The sequence below is a fragment of the Mytilus californianus genome, unplaced genomic scaffold, assembly GCF_021869535.1.
Source record: "Mytilus californianus isolate M0D057914Y unplaced genomic scaffold, xbMytCali1.0.p SCAF_9, whole genome shotgun sequence".
Classification (NCBI taxonomy): domain Eukaryota; kingdom Metazoa; phylum Mollusca; class Bivalvia; order Mytilida; family Mytilidae; genus Mytilus; species Mytilus californianus.
In genome coordinates this window covers 94,486,883-94,500,374 of record NW_026262745.1, presented here as the reverse complement: position 1 = coordinate 94,500,374, position 13,492 = coordinate 94,486,883, and the positions used below count along the sequence as shown (strand labels likewise).

The window sequence follows — 13,492 nt, the reverse complement described above, 5'->3', positions numbered from 1 at the left end:
TACCAGATGTCAAAATGTCAAGTCACATATGTTGGATAACAATAGCTTTTTTTTCCTTTTTCCTTCATAATTTCATTAAACCGCCACCAAATTTCGTACTTAATCTGTACTATGTAGTAATAAGCACTGTGTATAAGTTTCATAACATTTGGTTGAGGCAAACTAAAGTTAGAGAATGGAAACAAAAAATTCAGCAATTTTTTCATTTGTAAAGGGGCATAACCCTAGAACGGTAATCAAACAGCTTGTAAGCACTGAATGGTAAAGATTGCTTTAATTTATCAGTAGGAAGTAAAATTGAATATTGCATTGTATAAAGCATTGGTTGTAGTTGATTCAACTACCATTATGCACAAAGAAAGATAACTCAAATTTTCAAAGAAGACTTTGAAATATTTTTAGGAATGAAGGGTAAAAATTGCTTTAATTTATCAGTGGAAGGCAAAATTAAACATTGCATTGTACAGTCAGGGGACTTATTGAAATAAGTGATTTTTAAATCACTTATTTAAGTAGCAAATTCGAAGTTTTGTCACAAATTGTGATTTTGTAGTTTTACCAAAATTTTAAACACATAGCTTTAGATAATATCTTTTCATTAGTAAAATTTAAAAAAATTGAACTTTTTGCCTCTTTTAAGCATCAAGGTTTATGCCTTTGATGCAATCATTTAGCTGCAAATTCTATTTTACTTGAAAAAATGCTATAAAAATGGCTTTACATAATGAACTGATACTTTCTCAACAGATTTTTCCCAGCAGTGGGAGTATTTTTCCTGTAAAATTCAAGGTTTCATCTTATAGATTATGTAATAAAATTCTACTGTTCGCGATCAAAATTTCACTGTTCGGGGGTGATGAAATTAGTGGGGGTTATCAAAATAATGATACTAAAAGAAGTGATTTTTTGGAAGGAAATTGAGGTATGATACTTGAACAAGTGATTTTTATGTCATTATCCTAGATTTAGTACAAGGTCATCACCTGACATGACCCGGTCATCCTATCAACACAGATGTTGGTTCTGATAATTTTTGCAACATAATTAGTTCCTAGATCATTAGTATTCTATATTTAAAGCTACAATAAAATTAAATCACTTAGACTAGTGATTAATTTGTACTACTTAAATAGGTGATTATTAAAGAAAGACAACTCTTACTTCCAACCTTTATGTACATAATGTTACTTGAATCAGTGATTTAGAAAATCACTCATTTAAGTAAGTCCCCTGACTGTTGTATAAAGCATTGATTGTAGTTGATTCAACTATAATCATTTACAAAGGAAGATAACTCCAATTTTAAAAATTACTTGGTATTTAGAAAAAAAAATGAAAAATTGCTAGAAAAATTTAGCAATTTTTCCATTTGTAAAGGGCATAACTCTAGAACAGTAAAAGTGACGGCACCAAAATTCAAATTTTATCTGTATATTGTGGTAATAAGTATTGTGTATAAGTTTCATAACATTTGGTTGAGGCAAACTTAAGTTAGAGAACGGAAACGAAAAATTTAGCAATTTTTCCATTTGTAAAGGGGCATAACTCTAGAAAGGTAAAGGTGACACCACCAAAATTCAAACTTGATCTGTATTTAGTGGTAATAAGACGGACAAGGGTAAAACTTAATGCCCCCTCCACTACGGCGGGGGCATAAAAACTAGACAAAATTTGAATCTTGAAACATTTGGACATACATGTGAACCTCCCGACGGGAGAACAATACTCCCGTTTTCAGGGGTCTCCTCCCGTCCTCCCGTTGAAGAGAAAAAAATCCTGTGTATGAAATATTTCATGAATGAAAACTTTTAGCTGCCATATCCGGTGTAACTGACATTACCTGAAGGTAAATTTTACCTGTAAATCAAAGAACATGCATAATTATATGGCTTCACTTGCCAGCTTGGGTGTCAAACATAACTGGTAATCAACGATGTTTACCTCAGGCTAACTGCCGTTGTGTAATAAAAACTTTGTGTATTTAAAAGTAATTGAAATAAATTTTGGGTTACTTCCCTTGATTTATGCTGTTAAAGTTATTTTCCTTTGAATAATGTAAATTGTTAAAAGAATATATTGAAATATAAATTGAACAAAATAATCATAAAAGGATGGTAATAAAATGATTTTAAATGTCTTAGGACAAATTAAAAAGATAATAGTTTGGAAATTATTTGAGGGTTCTATACTTTTTTTCAAGGCTTAAATTGAAATTTATTTACTAAGTATGAGCTTTGTATAAAAATTAGTGTATGTTTTCTAGCATGAAAAAATGTTCAATATTTAGTGATTGTTTTAATGAATAATGTCAAATCAAAAGAAAAATAAATGAAATTAAAGAATGTAAAAATAACCAGAATGTTAGAATGAATAAAGATAAAAGAAAATTAAATAGTACAAGGGTACTATTAACATATTACATTCGGTGGAAAGTTGGAGAAAAAACACTTTAAAAAACAATTTTTACATCACACGGTTACATTCAGTCAAGGGTACTACTTGTACAAGTAATTTTTATTTACTTGAAGAAGTAAATAAAATATAATTATATAAGTTAATTTGTAGGATACTTATACAAGTTTATTTTATTAACTTGTATAAGTAAATTATTTTTTGGCCTAGTTATGTCCCTTAGACATTCAGATTTTTTTACTTATACAAGTAAAAAAGTCATCCTATCTTCTTTTCTTGAATTCTTAGAACTTCTTTGCTCTAACAGAATTTTGAATTGTCTGTCCTTTGCAGATGTCTTTACTAATCATTTAAATGTAATTTCATGGACAATGAAAATCTCATTTGTCTGTTATCTTCAGAACACTGGTCATTTACAAGCCCCCAAGGAGCAATTTTTGAAGGCCTTGCACAAATACTTAACATCCTTGCTCAATCAGTTTCTTTGTTGAATTAATGAGATGAAACATTGAACTCTTATCAAAATTTATGAGCTAACCTGAGAAAAATTGTTAATGGCATGATTTTACATCTCAAAACTTGAGAATTTTTGTGGGATTGTAAAAAAAATTTACTTATACAAGTAATTTTTTTGGAAAATTAAGGGGAGATTATTCAAACATTATAATTAACTTATATAAGTATATTTTATTTACTTCTTCAAGTAAATAAAGATTACTTGTACAAGTAGTACCCCTGACTGACATTTACGACAAAATGTATGTCGATAAAAAACCTCCTGATCAGTCAGAGCTCTGACATAAACAAGTCAGAATAAAATGACTTCCATAGGTCAGATATAATTTGATGTAAGTGTTGTCTCCCTTCTTGCACTCAACAGAATATGACTTGTACAGGTCAGTTTATGTCAGACTTTAATTTATCATAAAATGACTTCCACAGGTCAGATTTTGCACAAAATATTGTGACTTAATATCTTCATATTCTAATAAGATTTATGCCCCTTTTTAATGCATTTTGACTTCTAGAGGTCATTTTTGTTCTGATTTGAAGCAGTCATTACTACCACTTTGTTATCAATCTCCATAAAAATATGGTGATTACTAGTTTCGAATTAAAGAGTTTTAAAAAGTGGGGTTCATCTGACATCATACCTTCTCCTTTCCAGAATCTAAACATAATATATTTATCTCATCACTTTCAATTATTTCAAAATACAAAGAAAAACCAGGTGAGAAAAAATGGATCATACAATTTTCTGAATATCAAAAGATTTACAAAATACAATATTGGATACATTACATGACAATACTTTAAATCTTCCAAGGAAAAACAAGACACTTATTCATGATAAGACTATGTTAATAAAAGATATATTCTCATCCACTTTAAGCTAAATGTATTAAGAGCAAAACATTTATTATTTTAATATTTCATTGAGGTAAATACTGTTGTGCAAACTGACTCAAACAAGTCACATTATGTTCTGACTTACTAAACGTATTACAACTTTTAAGTCTAGTATTGTCATATTGATTTAAAAATGTATAGGTAAGCCAGATAAAAGACTGAGGAAATTAGGTCCCCATAAGTCACAATAATGAGGACTATAAAAAAGTTTATTTGGTATATTCAATATTAAATGTATTTTGTTTTAAACAGGTCAAATCATGTTCTGACTTAAAAGAGTCAGTCCAAAACTAAAAAAAATTTATTGAAATATTTAAGCCTGGCATTGCCATATGATATTAAATGAATGTATGGGAACGTCAGATAAAAGACACAGGAAATATATGTTAAGATCCCCTAAAATAAATAACCATTTGACTTAATTGTTTCTAAAAATTTATCAAATAATAAACTCGAAAATGGCAGATTCAGAAGCAGTCTGAAAGCAAGGACTTTCTTGGATTAAAGGAAGTACACCTAGCTTTGATTGGAAATTTTGTTTTGTAAACTGACTTTAACAGGTCAAATCATGTTCTGACCTCAAAGAGTCAGTCAAAACTAAACTTATTACAACTTTTAAGTCTAGTATTTTCATATTGATTTAAAAATGTATGGGAGAGCCAGATAAAAAACAGAGGAAATAAGGTCCCCTAAAGTCACAATAATGAGGATTATATAAAAAAGTTTATTTGGTATATTCAATATTTAAATGTATTTTGTTTTAAACAGGTCAAATTATATTCTGACTTCAAAGAGTCAGTCAAAAACTATACTTTAACTAATTATTGCAACTTCTAAGTCTGGCATTGTCATATGCATTTAAGAATGTATGGGAAAAACAGATAAAAGACACCCAATAATAAAGTCACAATAATGAGGACTATAAAAAAGTTTGTTTGGTATATGTAATATTCAAATGTATTTTGTTTACAAGTTTCATCAAATTATCTTAAAATTTTATTCTATTTCTGTATTTTCATGACTTTTTCTTTTCTGTTAAGTTAACACATGGAACTTTTGGTTGTAAAAAATATTATTTTAAAGACCATTTAACATGATTAATTAACTCAACAGTAGCAGATTCAGATAAAGGGAAAAAGGGGGGGGGGGCTTAGAGGAAGAAGACCTAGTTTTGATTGGAAATTTTGTTCTGTAAACTGACTTTAACAGGTCAAATCATGTTCTGACTTCAAAGAGTCAAACAAAACTAAACTTATTTCAACTTTTAAGTCTAGGATTTTCATATTGATTTTAAAATGTATGGGAAAGCCAGATAAAAGCCAGATGAAATAAGGTCCCCTTATGTCACAATAATGAGGACTATAAAAAAGTTTATTTGGTATATTCAATATCAAATGCATTTTGTTTTTAAAGATTTTCATCAAATTATCTTAAAATTTTATTTTATTTCTGTATTTTCATGACTTTTCTTTTCTGTTAAGTTTACACATAGAACTAGTGGTTGTCAAAAAAAATAAAATTTTAATAACCATTTGGCTGAATTGTTTCTAAAAAAACTTATCAATTAATTAACTCAACAGTAGCAGATTCATATTTAGGGGGGGGGGGGGCTTAGAGGAAGAACACCTAGCTTTGATTGGAAATTTTGTTCTGTAAACTGACTTTAACAGGTCAAATCATGTTCTGCTTTCAAAGAGTCAGTCAAAACTAAACTTATTAATACAACTTTTAAGTCTAGTATTGTCGTATTGATTTAAAAATGTATGGGAAAGCCAGATAAAAGACAGAGGAAATAAGGTCCCCTAAAGTCACAATAATGAGGACCATAAAAAAGTTTATTTGGTATATTCAATATTAAATGTATTTTGTTTTAAACAGGTCAAATCATGTTCTGACTTAAAAGAGTCAGTCCAAAACTAAGTTTATTGAAATTTTAAAGTTGGACACTTCCATATGATATTAATGAATGTATGAGAACGTCAGATAAATGACATAGGAAATATATGTAAGATCCCCTAAAATAAATTTATCCAAAACTAAAATAAATTTATTGAAATATTTAAGCCGGGCATTGCCATATAATATTAAATGAATGTATGGGAACGTCAGATAAAAGACACAGGAAATATATGTTAAGATCCCCTAAAATAAATAACCATTTGACTTAATTGTTTCTAAAAACTTATCAAATGATAAACTCGAAAATGGCAGATTCAGAAGCAGGGCTTAAAGGAAGTACACCTAGCTTTGATTGGAAATTTTGTTCTGTAAACTGACTTTAACAGGTCAAATTATGTTCTGACAAATTGACTTAAACAGGTCAAATCATGTTCTGACTTAAAAATATCAGTCAAAAACTAAATTTATTGAAATTTTTAAGTCAGGCATTGCCATATGATATTAATGATATGTATGGAAAAGTCAGATAAAATACACACGAAATACATGCAAGATCCTCTAAGATAAATAACCATTTGACTTAATTGTTTCTTAAAACTTATCAATTAATAAACTCAACAGTGGCAGATTCAGAAGGGGACTAAGAGGAAGAACACATAGCTTTGATTGGAAATTGTGTTCTGTAAACTGACTCAAGCAGGTCAAATCATGTTCTGACTTATAAGAGTCTGTCAAACACTAAATGGATTGCAACTGTAACAGTCGGGCATTGTCATGATTGTGATGTGATTGTTAGAATGTATGGATACAAGTAGGAAAAAAGATCACAAATATTAAGTCATAATTTTTAGAACTATATAAAAGTTAATTTGGTATATATTTGATATCTTAATATTTCATTGAGGTAAATCCTGTTGTGCAAACTGACTTGAACAAGTCACATTATGTTCTGACTTCAAAGAGTCAGTCAAAAACTATACTTTCACTAATTATTGCAACTTTTAAGTCTGGAATTGTCATATATGCATTTAAGAATGAATGGGAAAATCAGATAAAAGACACCCAATAATAAAGTCACAATAATGAGGACTATAAAAAAGTTTATTTGGTATATCTAATATTCAAATGTATTTTGTTTACAAATTTCATCAAATTATCTTAAAATTTTATTCTATTTCTGCATTTTTATGACTTTTTTTTCTGTTAAGTTAACATATGGAACTTTTGGTTATAAAAAATATTATTTTAAAACCATTTGACTGAATTGTTTCTAAACAAACTTATCAATTAATTAACTCAACAGTAGCAGATTCAGATTAGGGGGGGGGGGGGGGGGGGGGGGGGGGGGGCTTAGAGGAAAAGACCAGTTTTGATTGGAAATTTTGTTCTGTAAACTGACTTTAACAGGTCAAATCATGTTCTGACTTCAAAGAGTCAAACAAAACTTAACTTATTACAACTTTTAAGTCTAGTATTGTCATATTGATTTAAAAATATATAGGTGAGCCAGATAAAAGACAGAAGAAATAAGGTAGCCATAAGTCACAATAATGAGGACTATAAAAAGTTTACTTGGTATATTCAATATTAAATGTATTTTGTTTTAAACAGGTCAAATCATGTTCTGACTTAAAAGAGTCAGTCCAAAACTAAAATAAATTTATTGAAATATATAAGCTGGGCATTGCCATATGTTATTTAATGAATGTATGGGAACGTCAGATAAAAGACACAGGAAATATATGTAAGATCCCCTAAAATAAATAACCATTTGACTTAATTGTTTCTAAAAACTTATCAAATGATAAACTCGAAAATGGCAGATTCAGAAGCAGGGCTTAAAGGAAGTACACCTAGCTTTGATTGGAAATTTTGTTCTGTAAACTGACTTTAACATGTCAAATCATGTTCTGACTTCAAAGAGTCAAACAAAACTAAACTTATTACAACTTTTAAGTATAGTATTGTCATATTGATTTAAAAATGTATGGGTGAGCCAGATAAAAGACAGAGAGAATAAAGTCCCCAGAAGTCACAATAATGAGGACAATAAAAAAGTTTATTTGGTATATTCAATATTAAATGTATTTTGTTTTAAACAGGTCAAATCATGTTCTGACTTAAAAGAGTCAGTCCAAAACTAAAATAAATTTATTGAAATATTTAAGCCGGGCATTGCAGGGCTTAAAGGAAGTACACCTAGCTTTGATTGGAAATTTTGTTCTGCAAATTGACTTAAACAGGTCAAGTCATGTTCTGACTTTAAAAAATCAGTCAAAAACTAAATTTATTGAAATTATTAAGTCAGGCATTGCCATTTGATATTAATGATAATGTATGGAAAAATCAATTAATAAACTCAACAGTGGCAGATTCAGAAGGGGGCTAAGAGGAAGAACACATAGCTTTGATTGGAAATTTTGTTCTGCAAATTGACTCAAACAGGTCAAATCATGTTCTGACTTAAAAGAGTCCGTCAAAAACTAAATGGATATGCATAAAATCTGGTTCATAATTTTTGAAAAGATGGAGAGATTAATGAGTCTATATTTTGTTTTTCCGACTCACAAATGTCACTATGTGACAAATTTCGGGAATTTTTCTCTTCTTTTGACTGATTCCTATATGTTGTATGGGTGCCATAACTATCACTACAACATGTACAAAGTCAGCACATTCTAAGGGACGCCATCAAAAGACCAATGTAGGATAAAAAAACTTAAATCAAATAGTTTGGGGGTGGGGGTGGGGTTAAAGTTGCTGCAAGTTTTGTTTATCCAAAATCGATTTTACATAAATCCATATTGGTCAATCAATCTTTCCCAAATTAAGTTAAGAGGGGGGGGGGGGGGGTCAGTGAAAAAACTATGTGATGTGAATTAAGTTTTTTATCCTATACTGAACTTTTGATGTCGTCCCTAATGACTTGACCTATTACAGTATTTCTGTTTGAATTTTTTATCAATATTCTGTATTTACAAATTTAACTACATGTATGTTATTGCAAGTGTATTAATTAGCTTTGTTTATTACTTATATTAAACTAAACCTCTATTAATCAATTATCTTTACTCTGGTTATTGATTATATAAGAAAAACTCTGCCTATTACTATATGACTGTAATCTAAACTCTGATTGTTAACATCCTGGATTGCATATCTGCATGACCATTAAACTCATGGTATACCCATTTTATTTGAGGATATAAAAGTATTGTTTTTTCAATATAACATTTTCAGACACATTGAATCTGTGAAGACAACTTTCAATTTGACATTAGAAATTAAAGAGTTTGTAAGCAAAATGTTGGGGAAATTTAATTATAATTAAGAATGTTTAAAATTAGTTAAGAAAAAAGCCGACATTAATAATGTTAAAAAAAATTTGAGGAGAAAAAACATACAAATTCAGACCAAATATGGTGACTTTGTTGTCCTTCAAGAAGCCGTACATATAATCCATAATATTTTCACTGTTTTTTAAATACATGTAAAAGTTGAAAGATAACTATCTATTGATTTTTTTTTAAATAGCTTTTTTCACAACACTTATAACTTTGTAATTTATGTTCCATTGTACACTTGTTATTCTTAATATCTTTAAAAATTGTTGTTTGGGAACAAAATCTTGTCAGGGTTTCTTATGGTACTAGCATGACAAGTGCATTCATATTCTAAAATACTCTAAACATTAAAAAAAGTCAGTATTTTCAGATCATTCTGAGTCTTTCTGACCTTATTAAGTCAGAACATTCAGACTTTTATAAGTCAGAACATTCAGACTTTTATAAGTCAGAACATTCAGACTTTTATAAGTCAGAACATTCTGACTTCCAATGTTCTTCTCACTTCTGTAGAAACAAAGACTATCTATGTCTCAAATAAGAGGTAAATGCTTCATGTGGCTAAGCATCTGGGGTAAGAATTATAGATGTGTAATTTCAGAGGAAAACAAATATGCCAAAATTTTTTTTTTTTTCATATAGATTAGACCGTTGGTTTTTCCGTTTGAATGGTTTTACACTAGTAATTTTTTGAGGCCCTTTATAGCTTGCTGTTCGGTGTGAGCCAATGCTCCGTGTTGAAGGCCGTACCTTGACCTATAATGGTTTACTTTTATAAATGGTAACTTGGATGGAGAGTTGTCTCATTGGCACTCATACCACATCTTCCTATATCAATGTAATTAATAAGATGTGATGCATGCGAGAGGAAAATAATACTGAATAGACAATTCTGTTTGCACAAACACTGATAAATATAATATATTAAGGTGGTCTCTCAGCAGATTAAAATAAACAAGAAATAATTGTAACAGGATGCTGTTACGAAGTCTCCCAAACAAATTTAAGCTCCCATAATTCGTCATTCCCATGGTTGCCTGACATTGGGCAAGTTCCTGTACAAATTGGTTTTGTCTAGTAAAGTGATATGCATAAGTGACGCCTAGGGTTTGACCCTGCATGTCATTCAAATCTTCTTGAAATGACGAACAGGAATATCATATGGTTTACCTTTAGGGGTGGTGATCCAGAACATTTCAAAAAGGGGGATGGGGATGACCCCAATGGACTTCCCCTATATTTCATTTGATTTGTTTTATTGTCCTGTGCAAGAATGTATATGGTGTAGGGGTGGGGATCTCGACCGTTTACAAGTTTTCAAACATGAGGGGGTGGGGTGACCCTCAGGGACTCCACCTTTATTTCATTTGATTTGTCTTATTGACCCTTACAAGAATATATATGGTTAAGGGGTGGGGATCCCGACCATTTACAAGTTTTCACACAGGAGGGGGTGGGGGTGACCCCAAGGGACTTCCCCTATACTTCATTTGATTTGTTTTATTGTCCTATTCAAGGAATTGTATATTTAAATATATAATTCCTTGTCCTATTCAAGAAAATATATGGTTTAGAGGTGGGGATCTCGACCGTTTACAAGTTTTCAAACAGGAGGGGTAGGGGTGACCCCCAGGGACCTCCCCAACATATCATTTGATTTGTTAAATTGTCCCATACAAGAATATATATGGTTTAGGGGTGGGGATCTCTACCGTTTACAAAATATAAGAACATTTGCAAATGGCAGGGGGTGGGGTAAACCTGGAGACTAGCCCGGTATATTTCATTATAAAGAGGAATAGAGAAATGACAGGGATAGGGGTGATCCCTGGAGACGCCCTACATTTCATTTGATTTGTTTTATCATGTCCCATGATCATAAATGAAGACCAGGTGTGTGCATCACTTATTGTTCTCAAGTTATAACTTTAAAAATAAAAAATAAAACCCTTAGGTTCTTTAGTTAAACCCCTCCCTTCCTTTTTCTTTTATTAAAATTTTTCCCATTTTCGTTTCATTATCATCATATTAATATTCACAATGATCGTTTTTCTCATAGGGAGAAACGAATCAGAAAGGTTAAAAAATCAGTTCGTGATTGAGTTTAAAAATAGAAAAATCACGTGACGATGTTCAGCTCGAAGCAATAATTTTACTTTTTAATTTGCACTGACTGGTTAATAATGTTAATATTGTTTAAGACAACACGAGTTATCTCCCGAAAATAACAATTCATTATCATAACAACATTTTCTGACCTGAACAAGTCAGAATTGTCAAACACCAGGTCATCTAAAAGACCACGCGTCCGTATTTACAGGTCGCGCGCCTTCATGAAACAGCAAAAAAATCACTTGCAAGGAACTTCTTTATAGGCAAAAAATATAAAAATGCCCATGAAAATACGGAGGTAATATGAATTACCTTTCTAAAAATGCCCACAATGACCTAGATTTTCACTAAAAATCGTAAATAATCAATATAATATTCAATTACTTCTCGTTCGAGACACTTCCAAAACAACGACTCTCAAACACGTGATCTCTTGCAAAAAACCACGTGATCGTATGTGTCGTAGATCGGCGGCAAATTCAAAATAACTTCTGGTTTGACGGACTCGAGTGAAAACTACGCAAAACAAAAATTGACGCGTACAGGTCAGAATTTCAAAACACTTTCTGACTTGAAGAAGTCATTTTATTCTGACTTGTTTATGTCAGAGCTCTGACTGCTGATCTGAGTCCTAATCTCCTGACCAAAATTTCCCAATCTCCTGATCTGAGTTTCACAGTCCATCACATGTATGTTTGGAATTCTGAGTCAAACACATCCAAAGTTATAAATTTTTCACCCAAAGAAAAATTGGTTAATGGGAACATAACTTCTTTCAGGGTTCGAAGTAAAAGTGACAGTAATATCCGAGAAATAAGCAACAAAACCAAAGTCTGTTCAAGTTTTAATAAATCTAAATGTAACGTAACACTAAGGCAATGTACATGTAACTGCAGACACAAATATTATTGTTTTATCCTTAATTAATCGGTTCCTAACCCGACCTTGCATTCTGGCAATTAGTTTTAAATGTAACAATAATTTTTCATTATTGTTACGTTTTCAGCGTAATCCTAGCCAGTCCCTAAAAATAAGGGTAAATGCACTCTGTGCACAATGTCAAAAAACCGAAGTGTGGGCAAATGGACCCAGGGCAAAACAGTTAAAATAATTATGACGTCTTGAAAGGCATTTTTCAATTTTTTGCTGTGATGCCTACCTCCCTTCCTATGCAAGTATGAAGTCACAGGAAGGAGTCACAACAAAAAATTCACATAGCCTTTCAGTTTCAAGACGTCTTAATTATTTGACGTAGCCGAAGGGCAAAAGTGTTATCTTGGTGAACGGACTCAACCATTATCATTATATCTGCTCGTCACATAAACCTGCATATCCTATGACGTTATGACAAGGAAATGAACGTACTTACAGGACAATTTGAACAAAAAATGTTCTGGCAGAGAGAAATTTTTATGTCACTGCAGTCAGTGGTGGACCTAGCTACCTGCAGTCTGCACAGTTAACAACTTTTGCCGTCATGCAAAACAAAAATTGTGTCGACATCCAAAATAAAACAAATTAAGTTGATGAATGAAAGGTCTTATATATCAAATTACCATGTTTTACATGTATTAATTTCTATTAAAACGGTTATACTTTCCCGGCACAAATTCGTCTTCTGCAACTACCGGAAGTGAAAGTAATATCTTACGGAAGCGAGACAATTCGCCCCACTGCCAAATCGCCCTAGAAAAATTCGCCCCACTTTCTACCAACTCGCCCACTAACAAAAAGAAGTCATACCCTACTAAATAAAGGCATACCAATTCCCCCCCTCTTTCTTACGATAAAGTGATCATTCGAATGTACAACCAACGCAGAAGGATTGGTTGATTGATAGGTGTTTGCTTTGCGTCCAGTGGGGAAATCAGCCGGAAATTTAGCAATGGGATTTAACAATCTATTACAGAAGGTGGAAAATGAACAGGAACATATCATTGAAGATTTGTCTTTGGAACTTTGGTCTAACTAAGAAGCGGCAATATGGGACAAGAAGCGCCAAGAAGACGTATTTAGCGCCAAGATATCTAACTATTGATTAGTTAAAATACCATCTAAAATAGATATATAGAAGCATGTATTTAAATGCATTTTGAATACACGTATTAAATTTATTTTTCAGTATACAAGAGAAATGAATCAAGATGTATGTAGAGTCAGCACGGTTTAACTTCTCTTCTCTTCAATGGTTCAAACCAAATTATCAAATTACGGTAATAAGTACTATAACAGCTAGTACACATAATGCATTGGCGGATCATCATAAAAGGGGGGGGGGTGTTCCGGGGGTTGGACCCACTCTTTTTCCTCGATTT

The 13,492-nt window shown here is 31.4% G+C and overlaps 1 protein-coding gene across 3 annotated transcripts in view; it reads right to left on the bottom strand.

The window, feature by feature from the left end:
• LOC127716379 (SWI/SNF-related matrix-associated actin-dependent regulator of chromatin subfamily A member 5-like) overlaps window positions 1-12,811 on the bottom strand; it is a 64,569-nt gene extending 51,758 nt beyond the window's left edge. For all 3 annotated transcript variants that reach the window (XM_052222561.1, XM_052222562.1, XM_052222563.1), the window contains exon 1: window positions 12,734-12,811. The gene's annotated coding sequence lies outside the window, so the exon portion shown is untranslated. The remainder of the gene's footprint in view (window positions 1-12,733) is intronic.
• Between the last annotated feature and the right edge of the window lie 681 nt (window positions 12,812-13,492).